The 11,818-nt window shown below is 47.0% G+C and overlaps 1 pseudogene; it reads right to left on the reverse strand.

Moving 5' to 3' along the window:
* Positions 1 to 9,304: 9,304 nt before the first annotated feature.
* LOC103115360 (CTP synthase 1-like) lies at positions 9,305 to 11,699 on the reverse strand (annotated as a pseudogene).
* Between the last annotated feature and the right edge of the window lie 119 nt (positions 11,700 to 11,818).

An 11,818-nucleotide genomic window follows, 5' to 3' on the forward strand; every position in this document is an offset into this window, starting at 1 on the left:
ACAGGAACAATTTCAAACTTAGAGAAAAATTGTGAGCACAACACATAGAACTCTCACATGTCCCTTAAACATTAAAAATCTATTTATCTAGGAGGTCAGAAGATAGCACACCAGGTTAAGCACACATAGTACAAAGCTCAAGGACCCTGGTTCAAGCCCCCGGATCCCCACCTGTGTGTGTGGGGTCACTTCACAAGGAGTGAAGCAAGTCTGCAGGTATCTGTCTTTCTTTCTCCTCTATCTTCTCCTCACCTCTCAATTTCTCTCTGTCCTATCCACTTAAAAAAAATGGCAGGAGTTGGGCAGTAGCACAGTGGGTTAAGTGCGCATGGCACAAAACTCAAGGACCAGTGTAAGGATCCTCCTGGTTTGAGTCCCCGGCTCCCCACCTGCAGGGGGTTCACTTCATAAGTGGTGAAGCAGGTCTTCAGGTGTCTATCTTTCTCTCCCCATGTCTGTCTTCCCTTCTTCTCTCCATTTCTCTCTGTCCTATCCAGCAATGACAACAACAATAATAGCTACAATAAAACAAGGGCAACAAAAGAGAATAAATAAATAAATAATTTTTTAAAAAAATCTTTAAGAAAAAAAAGTGGCCACCAGGAGTAGTGGATTTGTAGTGCTAGCACCAAGCCCCAGTGATAACCATGGAGACAAATATGTATCTGCCTAGTGAGGAGACAGAGCTGGGACATCACTCTGGCATATGCAGTGCCAGGAATCAAACACAGGACCTCAAGCACCAAGTCCTGAGCCTTCACCCTGCCACTTGTTTTCATTTATACAGATTTTATTGTTTACTTTTTATTAACATTATATCACATTTGTTTTTTTATTCAATCTTAACTGTATATGTATGTGTATATGTGTGTGTGTATATGTGTGTGTATATGTGTGTGTATGTATATGTGTGTGTGTGTATATGTGTGTGTGTGTGTGTGTGTGTGTAGACAGTGCAAGAGGCCATATCACTGGAGCTTCCTTCAATGCAACTGGGGTCAAGCTTGAATCTACGTCATGCACATGGTGAAGCCAAGTGAGCGACTTTGCCAGCCCTGTACTTTTTCTCAGAGCCTTCTGTCAGGAGGTTACTTACTTGACTTTTTTTTTTTTAACCAGTTTTTTAATTCAACTCTGGCTTATGATAGTATGAGGGATTGAACCTCTGACCCAAGAGCCTCAGGCATGAGAGTCTATTTGCAAAACTATTATGCTATCTCCCCACCCACTTGACCTCTTTTTGAGTAAGCATGGCACCCTCAGATACCATCCCAATGGCTTTCTGTTGTTGTCTGATGAGATCCTGAAGTCTGCCCCTTCTGTCGAGTCTTCATGTTACAATCCAGATTTTTACAGTCCCTCCAAACTGCAGAGTTCTTATGGGTACAGTACATATTTGCAGGCTTAAATGATATCAGGTTTAAGGCCAGCAAAACAGCTTCCATGGTAAGGTGCTGGCTCACCCTCATTCAGGCTGGTCCCTACCATCCGGAGGGAAGCTTCAGTGTTGTGGTGTTTCTCCCTCTATCCCCCTCTGTTTCTATCTTTCTATCTAAAAAAGTCCAACCAGAATGGTGAAGCTCCAATGAAGAACAAACAACAAACAATTGTCAGGTTCATCATCAGTATAACCATAACTGTCCTTAGAAGACAGAAGGTATTCATTTATCACCCATGTCTTTGAGAGATAGCCAGAGCTGACTCACTTAAGATTCAGAAAATGGCCTCAAGACTGTAGGATTATTTTCATTTGTTAAATATATTATATGCCCTCTCACTCACACACAATGTTGCATGAGACATTTACCAGTTTTAATAAACATCTAGAGGATTGACACTCAGCGTATATAACATGGAAAAGTGCAGAACAAAAGAACATCTAAAAACAAAAGCACGTACTTCTAGAATGTAAGAATCCTGCACATAATATGGTTACAGAGTGCTAACAACTAAGAAAGGAATGTGAAAACAGATGTAAAGTAGCTGCGATTTCAACATTAACAAAATCATTTCACCTGGGGCCAAACATATAAAAATCTTTTGGCTATACTTTATAGACTTTCAATTTTCCTCAGCCTAAATGACTATGAGCGAGACCATCATTTTCTCAACCCCAGTTCCAGCACAGAAAGGCATGGTTTTGGGAACATTAAACTGCACATTCCTAAAAGTTTGGGTGGGGAACAGAAACCAAGAGAAACTAAGATACTGCTATCTTCTGCTGAACAACTATGTTTCATGTACAGTCAGAAACTCACATCAGAGATGCCACTGAGCCTGCAATTTTACGTTAGCCAAGGTTCATTGCAAAAATCGACTGTAGGATTTTTTTTTTTTTAAACCTCATGCCTCAGCCAGTCTAGTATTAATATAGCTCAGAAAGGAAGCCGGGTTGCATTGGATCGACCTTCTCGTGGTGCATCCCGTGAGTACCCATTCATTGGGGAAACTGACGATCCTTCCTAGCCGACTGAATCCACATGGATCCCAGTCACTTTCAAAGCCAGCAACAAGCAGCTCCTGACAGCTTTGCTGTTGACTGGCTACGGAAGAAGGGTAAACGCTAGAAGAAGAAGAAGAAAGGAAGCCTATTAATCTTTGGATTAGACAATCATGTGTCTCCACCCTGTGGCCAGTCTGGAAATGCACATCTTGTATTCCAAGCCCGCCATATTTGTTCTGTATTTTCTAGGTCAGTGCAACTGAGAAAAAAGCTTAGAAACAGAGGGAAAGGGAGTTGGGCTGTAGCACAGCAGGTTAAGCACAGGTGGTGCGAAGTGCAAGGACTGGCTTAAGGATCCCAGTTCGAGCCCCCGGCTCCCCACCTGCAGGGGAGTCGCTTTACAGGCGGTGAAGCAGGTCTGCAGGTGTCTGTCTTTCTCTGCTCTTCTCTATCTTCCCCTCCTCTCTCCATTTCTCTCTGTCCTATCCAACAACAACGACATCAATAACAACAATAAAACAACAAGGGCAACAAAAGGGAATAAATAAATAAAATAAAAATAAGTTAAAAATAAAAAAGAAAAAGAAATAGAGGGAAAGGAGCCAGGCGGTGGTGCACCTGGCTAAGCGCACACATGACAGCGCTCAAGGACCAGGTTCAAGCTCCTGGTCCCCACCTGCAGGGGGAAAGCTTCACAAATGGTGAAGCAGGGCTGCAGGGGTCTCTCTGTCTCTCTCCCTCATTTTCTCCCTCTCCCCTCTCCATTTCTGTCTCTAGCCAACAATAAATAAATAAAAATGTTTGAAAAAACTAAACAGAGGGAAAGGGAAGGAGAGCCTTGGTCAGCCTTGCAAGTCCTCTGTCCATCACCTTTTGAGTGCCCTAAAGAAACTCAGTGTTTCCTCAACTTTGGATTTCCTTATTCTATGTCCAAATGCTCCTTCCCAATGTCTGAGAACATCCTGCTTTCATCTGGACCCTAATTCAGGTGCCACTGCAGTGCACACATCAGCAGGTGTTGGTGACCATCAGGGTGCTGGTGGAGGGACAGTCGCTATGAAGCCTATTTGACGCATAGCCACTGTCATTCTGACACTGATCCTGAGACTTGAGTCACATGTCCGCTGAAGTCCAGGCTGCATCTGATTCCCTCACTCCTCTACCTTTCCTCATTAGAGTAACAGGCAGCCCACAGAACCCCGCCCACCAGAACATGGACTCCATCCATGTGAGCAGAGGTTCTCAGGCTCTGGAATGATGGCAAGAAATGGCCTGGAGAAGGTGGGCCTCTCCCCCAGCCCTGTACCAGGCCTCCCGTCAAGTGTGGAGCACGTGCCCTCAGGAACGGTGTATCCAGAGCCCCTGTGAGATCTGGCCAAGACACGTGCACGTCTGCCTCCCTCTGGATGGTTCTGACTTTGGAGTCAACATCTCCCTCCACACATACACATTTGTCCTTGTAAGCATCTTTCTTCCAGAGTCAGAACTTTCCCTGGTTGACTTTAGAAACAGTCACTCTTCATGTCTCCAAGGCTTGCCCACTCTTTAGTGCATGTGCCTCAATGCTTTAATCATCTTTATAGCTGAGTCGTACTCTGTAGTACGTATTGTCTCTAGTAGCAGGGACTCAGTACCAGCACTAAGAGTTCACTGCCCCGGTGGCTCTTTTCTCCTTTTTTTTTTTAAATTTGATAGGACAGACAGAAATTGAGAGGGGAGGAGGAGAAAAGGAGAGAGAAAGATAGATGCCTGCAGACCTGCTTCACCACTTGTAAAACATCCTGACTGCAGGTGGGGATCGGGGCCTTGAACTCGGCATTGTGCTTAGGACTATGTGTGCTTAACTGGGTACTCCACCGCCCGGCCCCCTATATTTTTATCCACTTCTCATTGGATGGGCACTGCAGTCGTCTCCATGGAATGCTGCAAGCATTCATCTTCACACGGGCACAGATGTTCAGTTCTCTGGGACTTCTGGCTAGGACTAGAATTCCTGACTCACACTTGCTTCAGCCACAGGCATACTGGATGAGGTAGGTCTTTGTCAGAGAGAGTTGGCCTGTGCACAGTAGGCTGCTTAGCAGAATGCCTGGCCTCTAACTGGTAGATGCCAATAGCTCCCATCCCTGAAATCACTGCCGAGAATGTCCAGGCCAAGTCAAGGGCGCATGGCTTGTCATTCACAATGCCCAGATTTCAGCCCTAGCACTGTGTGGGGTGGGGGGTTGAGGGGAACCATAACACAGGAGGAAGTTCTGGGGCTGTGATGTGTCTCTGTCCAAATGAAGAGGTGACTGGAGATGGTGAAATCACCCAAATGTGAGACCCCAGCTTCACAAAAACAAAAAGAACCCAAAACTTCCCTGTCCGCCAACAATGAACTTTAATGCAACTCAAGTCTGTCCTTGCTGAAGAGTCAGCCCCTCCCCGCTCCTCACCCTGGTGCTCTGTTGTTTCCTCATTTCGCTGTTTGGCAGCTGTCTATCATCTTCTGTCTGCTGGAGGCTGTTGCGCAGGGGATGGACCAGTAAGAGGCGATAAGGAGGGAACGGCCCTGCTGCACAGCTCCCCCTCCCCTCCCCTTCCTCTTTCTCCTCGCATCACCTGTGACAAACACTCATGCCATGCAGACAGAGGGCTGAGTGTTGTAGACACTTACAATGAAAGAGTCTGTCAGGAGGCGGAGAGCAGGGAAAGAGTACATTAACTGGGTCTGTTCCTCTATACTTCTGCCATTCTTCCCAGGGTGGTTTGGGTAGTCAGAATATTGAAGGTAAACCAAGATACTAAAAAGGACATCACTTCAGTTATATTGGAAGCATATGTCCTCTGTGCTGATGGGTCACATCTCACGGCATGTGGGAGCCACACCTGGCCGGCAGTGATCCCAGTGGCCTGGATGCCTGTTACCCAGCAGCCAGGACTCCAGCCCAGCTGGCCTTGGTGTTTTCTCTTTCATCCCTCTCCTCCTACCATGACTCCAAGTTGGGCCTTTATTTCATGTATTATCAGTATAAGGGGTAAAGAGGACAGAAAGCTTTCAGACCAGAGTTGAGAGAGTGGTGGAAAGTTGACTGAACTTTATCTCACAAATGACAAACAGAAGCATGCAGAGTGTCTGTGCAAAACTACAGCGTGGTGGTCTGGGAGGTGGCACAGTGGATGAAGCATTGACTCTCAAGCATGAGGTCCTAAGTTCAATCCCTGACAGCACATGTATCTCAGTGATCTTCTCCTATCATTCTCATTAATAAATAAATAATAAAATCCTTTAAAATTAATAAAACTATAGTGTGGCGATCCCCATATCTGAAGCTACCTCCTTGATCCTTCCTGCCTCTTGTAGATGTCTTTCCTCACTGAAGCCCTTGTTCCCCCCCCCCCCCCTCCTCCAGTGTTATTACGGGCTTGGTGCCTGCACTATGAATCCACTGCTCCTGGTGGCTATTTTTTCCATTGTATTGGATAGAACAGAGAGAAATTGAGAGGGGAGGGGGAGATTGAGAGGGAGAGAGGAAGAGAGACACCTGTGGACTTGCTTCACTGCTTGTGAAGTGTCTCAGCTGCAGATGGGGAGCTGGGGGCTTGAACTTGGATCCTTGTGCCGGTCCTTGCGCTTGGTACTATGTGTGCCACCACCCTTCTCTCTCCTCTTTCTCCCTCTCCCTCTTTCTTTCTGTCCTTTCCATAATAGAAGTGTCTAAGGTGAAGATTCTGTCTGTCTTCCTACTTGATGATTAAAGGAATATTGTTAATATTGAGCCCCCAGCTCCCCCCTTTCACATTTGCTTTCTTGGGGTCAGTCTCATTGGTGTTCACCTTATCTTTGGAGCACTAGTATCATATGATGGGTGGTAAGGACATGTGTGCCTGGTGGGGGAGGCATCTATGGTACCACAGAGAGAGGTAGTAAATTCTCTATTATTTTGATAATAAAATCTATGGGCTCCCATCCCCCAAGGCTGGGTGGTGTGGGCAGCAAATATTTGCCTACCAAAGTCCAACAATAAACACCTCTTTAACTATCAAAAACTACACCTCAAACCCTCCCCAAGTCCTGCATGAACCAGAGTCAGAGAGAGGACAGGAATGACATCTTGTGCCATTTCCGGTCACTTTTTAACTCATGGATGAATAGTCACACCTCTGAGACTCAGTATGATATCTCTATGAAAAGATCAGACTCGCTCTTCCACCACATACAGAGGAATTCCTGACTGGGATTGCAGACTGTGCACTATAGAACTTCTGAGCTTCTGTCTGGACCAGCAGAGCCCAAGGTTTCAGCATGGATGCCACCTGAGGATGTTCAGAGCTTAGGTCACACCTTCCTGGGAACAGGGAAGAGAGGAGGGCATCATCTCTTGAGGTGCTGCCCACAAATCAAGAAGATATGTGAGATGCATTGGTCTCAAAACAAAATGTTAATCCTCTTAACATTTGGCCAGGATCATAATCACCTGAGTTTATTGCAGAACCTGGGAGGGGCTGATGGTTCATGCATGACTTACACTCTGAAGAGCTTGTATCCACCTGAAGGCATCTCCCGTCACCCTGGAGAGAGTGACCTTGGGAGAGAGGAGAGGAGAGGAGAAAGAGGGTCATGTTTCTGAGGATGTCATCAGATAACCCCAAGCAGTGGTGTCGGAGCCAAGAGCCTATCACACTCACATAAACGCAGGCACAGGCACCCATGGTGACATGAGATGAGCCAGAGTAAAGAGGGGTCTAGGAGGGCTCCTGTGGCAGTCATGTTGGTCACTTCCTAAATAACTTTCACTCTCCCAGGTGTAGCCACCATCTTGCCCCGTACCCCCGTTTTCATGGGAATCAGGTAGTCTGGTCCCAACCATCCTTCAGTGAATGGTTCAAGGATGGTCACCTGAGTCTGAACCAGCCCGTGAGATGCAGGGGAGGTGTGTGTCTCCTAGTTGGGGCTCTATTAACATTTCTAGGTAGAGTGGCTGGAAGTATTTCTCAGAAGCCTCATAGCTGGGCATGGCCACTATCTGTTACACGCTTTGTGGGGAGAGCCAGCTTCAGCTGCAGACAGCATTTGAGATTATGATGCAAAGAGCAGGAAGGAACTTGCATCAAGGCACCCCACAGACATGCCCCAATGTCCAACAAGCCAACTGAAAACCCAAAACCAAGAGTGAGTTCATGGTGAAACCAGATAGCAAGCTGAGACTACCTAGAACCAGAATGACTTTCAGGGAATCCTGTTTTGGCAATGAACACAGAATTTAGGGGAGCAAAAGATTCAAATTCTTGAAACTGAGGAACTTCACCTGAAGCTCCACTTGGGTAAGGTCAACATCCTCAGAAAGGTGCTAGACTAGAATTTCCTACCTCTAAGCAAGGAGGGGGCAGGGGACATAGCATAATGGTTATGAAAAGAAGACTTTTGTGCCTAAGGGCCTAAGGTCTCAGGTCCAATCCCTAGCAGCAATATAAGTCAAAGCTGAGCAGTGCTCTGGCTAGTCTCTCTCTCTCTCTTTCTCTCTCTCTCATTTTTGTTTGCTTGGCAGAGACAGACAGAAATAGAGTGGAAGGTGGAGGTAGAGAAGAAGAGAGACAGAGAGACCCCTGCAGCTCTGCTTTACCCCTTGTGAAGCTTCCTCCCTGCAGGCGGGGAGCAGGGGCTTGAACCGGAGTCCTTGCACATTGTAACATGGGCACTCAACCAGGTGCACCACCACTCAGCCTTCCTTTGGTTAGTCTCTCGCTCTCATTAAAACAATATAACAGACAAAATATATCTTTAAAAATCAAGGAAGATGACGATTTTTAAACTAATAAGGGGCCAGGACATAGCTCACCTGGTAGGGTGTGTGCCTTACCATGTATGAGGGCCTGTGTTCGAGTCTGGCCACCACATAGGAGCACCAAGACATTGTGGAAGTCCCCACAGATGATGGGGTGGCACTGTGGTGTCCCTCTCTGCCTCTCCCCCACCCTCTAAAACAATAAGATACACAAAAACTGGTCTCCATTGCAGATTCAGCTAGAAAAGGTGATCAACAGTGAGGGTCGTATTAATAGTGTCCTTTCAGACTTGTAAGCATGGGACCGGGCTCCAGACTTTCACTCTCCACATTGTTCTGCTTAACAAATGTGGAGCAGACAATGCCATATAGAACTGTGCCATGTCATTGTCAGCCCGTGATGCCCCATAGAAGCAAATGCAGATGCTTCCTGAAGAGAGGCGTTCTCAATCCACAGGTGAGATTTGATGAAGAACAGATTTAAAGCAACAAAAGAGACTGTTGAAACTGGGACCAAGGTAACAGTTGAAAGAGACGGTTCAATCCTAGAGGGCATCCGGAAACAGAAGACACGCCAGGTCCTGAGGCAGTGGGCTTTCCAGACGTCATGTCCTTCTGCAAGGACCTTGGCCTCTGCTCCTGCCCAGGCCAGTTACTGTGCCCTCAGGGAGCTTCCTCTGTGGTCCTGTGGTCTTGCTAAAGTCAGCAGAGGAGAACCATCCTCTTGTCCAGCTGTTTAAAGGTAGAAGGACTCATGCCTTAGGCTCATTTGCTAGACGATGCTAGCCTAGATCTAGTATCTGATATTTTCTTTCTTGTTGTGCGTTATTTATTAAGTTAGAGTATATACCGAGTCCAGTCAGAGTATAAGAGACATGGAGCTGTGCCTATCACTACATCACATTAAGAAAATAACTTTTCATGTTGCACTTTGACTGCAGAAACATCACTCTGGAAGCAAAGTCCCTTCAAGCCCAAGCTGTCTACATATGAGGGGAATTTCGAGGCAGTTGCCCTAAAGATTCCTGGCTCCTTTATATGTGACCTCTTGTTGCAAGGAGTGCTTCCTGGCCAGAGGATGGGGACTCTAAAATCACACTTCAGAAAACTGTAGACTTCCTGTCATTTCATGTAACACCAAACTGACTGTCCCCTACGGACAATGAGTACCGGCACTGGGAGTCCCGCTACTGTGCAGGGCAGTGCTGAGGCTTGGTCTCTGGTTTCACTGCCGCTGGTGGCAAGCGGAGCGCTCAGACTACCAGCACTAAGTGTTGTTGTAAGCATGAAGCTAGACACCCCTCACACTAACCACACATGGCACACTTTTTACACGTGGGTGAGGCCTCCACGGGCAAGCGGCACTAAAAAGCACTAACGTAACACTCCAATCCACAGTGATGCGAGGTAGTTGGAGCAATGTGGTGAGGGGTGGGCCTCCACCAGCCCATGCCCAGCATCCACTCTGGCTCAGATGCCCTGCTCCTAGTCTGGGGGTTTCTGGGATCACAGAGGAGCACGTCAGGCAACAGGCTGCACAGTGTCAGAGCCAATGCACATGATGGGACATGGCATGTAAGTCACAAAGTCTCCCAAATAGCTTCCCACTTAGTAAAATAAGCTTAATAAAAGCATAATTTAATGGAAGTGTCAAAAGCTGAGTGTAAAATTAAAATGGGAAACTCCATTGAAGTCTGAAGGCTGGCCTGAATAACTCATTACCATCAGTCATGATTTATTGATGGGAACTTCAGCTCAGTGATTTCAGAGTCTGGGAAGCAGCTTCCATTCCTGTCACCATACGCGTCCCTGGGTGAGAGTCCACAGCCTTTCTGGAGGTGATGTGGGAGTCTTCTCATGGAGGCTAGGAGGAGCCCGAAGTATGGTGGGGAGGGCTTCATAGGTCTGGACAGGAACTGAGCACCAATGAAAAAGGGCTGGTGTGCACTGTGTCACCTGCTGGACTTGGGGTGTGCCTCCAAACCCCGGGTTCTGGCGCCTCCTCTCAGAGCAGAAGTGCAGACCCATGTGGACCCAGGAAATCAGGCAGGAGCAGGAGGCAGAGGCTCAGGGCAGAGAGAGAGCAGGGGTGAGTCTTCCCTGGATGAGTCCTGGTGTTGGGGGGGGGGAGACACCACACAGAAGTGGGATTGGCTACAACTGTAGGTGGGGCTTTTGGCTTTAAAAGTGGTGGACCTTGGGGGGCTTGCTCTCTTTCTGGGGAATACCATGTGACCAACGAGAAAGTAAGTGAGTACATTCTATTCTCTCTCTCTCTCTGTCTCTCTCTGTCTGTCTGTCTCTCTCTCTCCCCTCTCTCTTCCCCTAACATGCTTTGTTTTCAACAAAGTTTAATTTACTTGGTAAAACAAAAAGAAAAAGGGATGATCTTCCCACTCCAGTTTCCATCCTTTCTTCTTCAACATCTTGCCCAACAAACTTCAAGCCTTGCTCTTCCAAACACTATCTCAATACTGGATTCACCTCGAATCTGTGGTGGTGCCTCTCTTCCAGATCATCCATATTTCCATAAAGTCTTCTCGTGACTGAGTTCTTGGTCTGGAACAGAGCTCTCCTCTTGCCCAGCCTCACGGTCCTGCCCATCTGGCCGGGGCTGTGTTCTGGCATGTGGGTGACTGATCTTAGGGTCAGATTCTATAGAGCTGGCATCTTGCCATCCCAGCACATTTCTTTAAAATTCCACCACTGCCAGATGCATTCCTAAGCACACACCCAAAAAAGGCTCCCTCTGTTTCTGAGCCCAGGCAACTGCTTGGGTTTTCCCTTCTGTTCCTCGAACACTGAACCCCCCCCCCCTGGAGCCAGGATTCCATTAGCACTGCAGAGCTTCTACCAGCTTTCATGTTAGCGTACAGGCTCCTCCTGTAAGGTGCGTGGGTCCAGGTCCGTGGAAACGATGTACTTGATCTCCGACTTGTGGTTGATGGCCGGTGCAGAATGTTCCAGAACTTTAATGACAGGAGCATATGAATCTGAGAACTTGGTGTATTTGCTCACAAGGGCAGTAGTGCAGGTCTCCAGCAATCCATACTTGTCAGCCATCTCTTTCACCTTCATCAGCATTTTTTGTGACTGTCTCTCAACAGGAAGGTCAAGTCTTAAAGGAAATAATCTATACCTCCCTGCTCCTCTAACAGCAAGGGGACTCGGTAGAGAGATGAGATGTCACAGACACAGATCACTTGTTCAGGTTCAACATGGAAAAACATTGATGTTTTTTCTTTCACTGATGTGTCGAGAGGGTTTAAGCACCTGCATACAATCAGATCTGGGGAAAGTCCAAGTCCTCTGAGCTCCCGAATCCTATTCTGGGTGGGATTAGTCTTCTGTTGTCCTACTGAACTTGGCTGAAGAACAAGACTGATGTGAATATTACAAAAGCTCTCTTTTTTGACCTTGAATTGGAACTGATGAAAGGCCTCATGAGTACTGGCTTGTTTTACTGTCTGATTTCTCTCTCTCACTCTCTCTCTTTTGCATCAAAGGTTATTGCTAGGGTCCAGTGCTGGCACTACATATCCACTGCTCCTGGAGGCCCCCTCCCTTTTTTCCCATTTGTTGGGTAAAACAGAGAAATTGAGAAAGA

This window comes from Erinaceus europaeus, chromosome 12, assembly GCF_950295315.1.
Source record: "Erinaceus europaeus chromosome 12, mEriEur2.1, whole genome shotgun sequence".
Classification (NCBI taxonomy): domain Eukaryota; kingdom Metazoa; phylum Chordata; class Mammalia; order Eulipotyphla; family Erinaceidae; genus Erinaceus; species Erinaceus europaeus.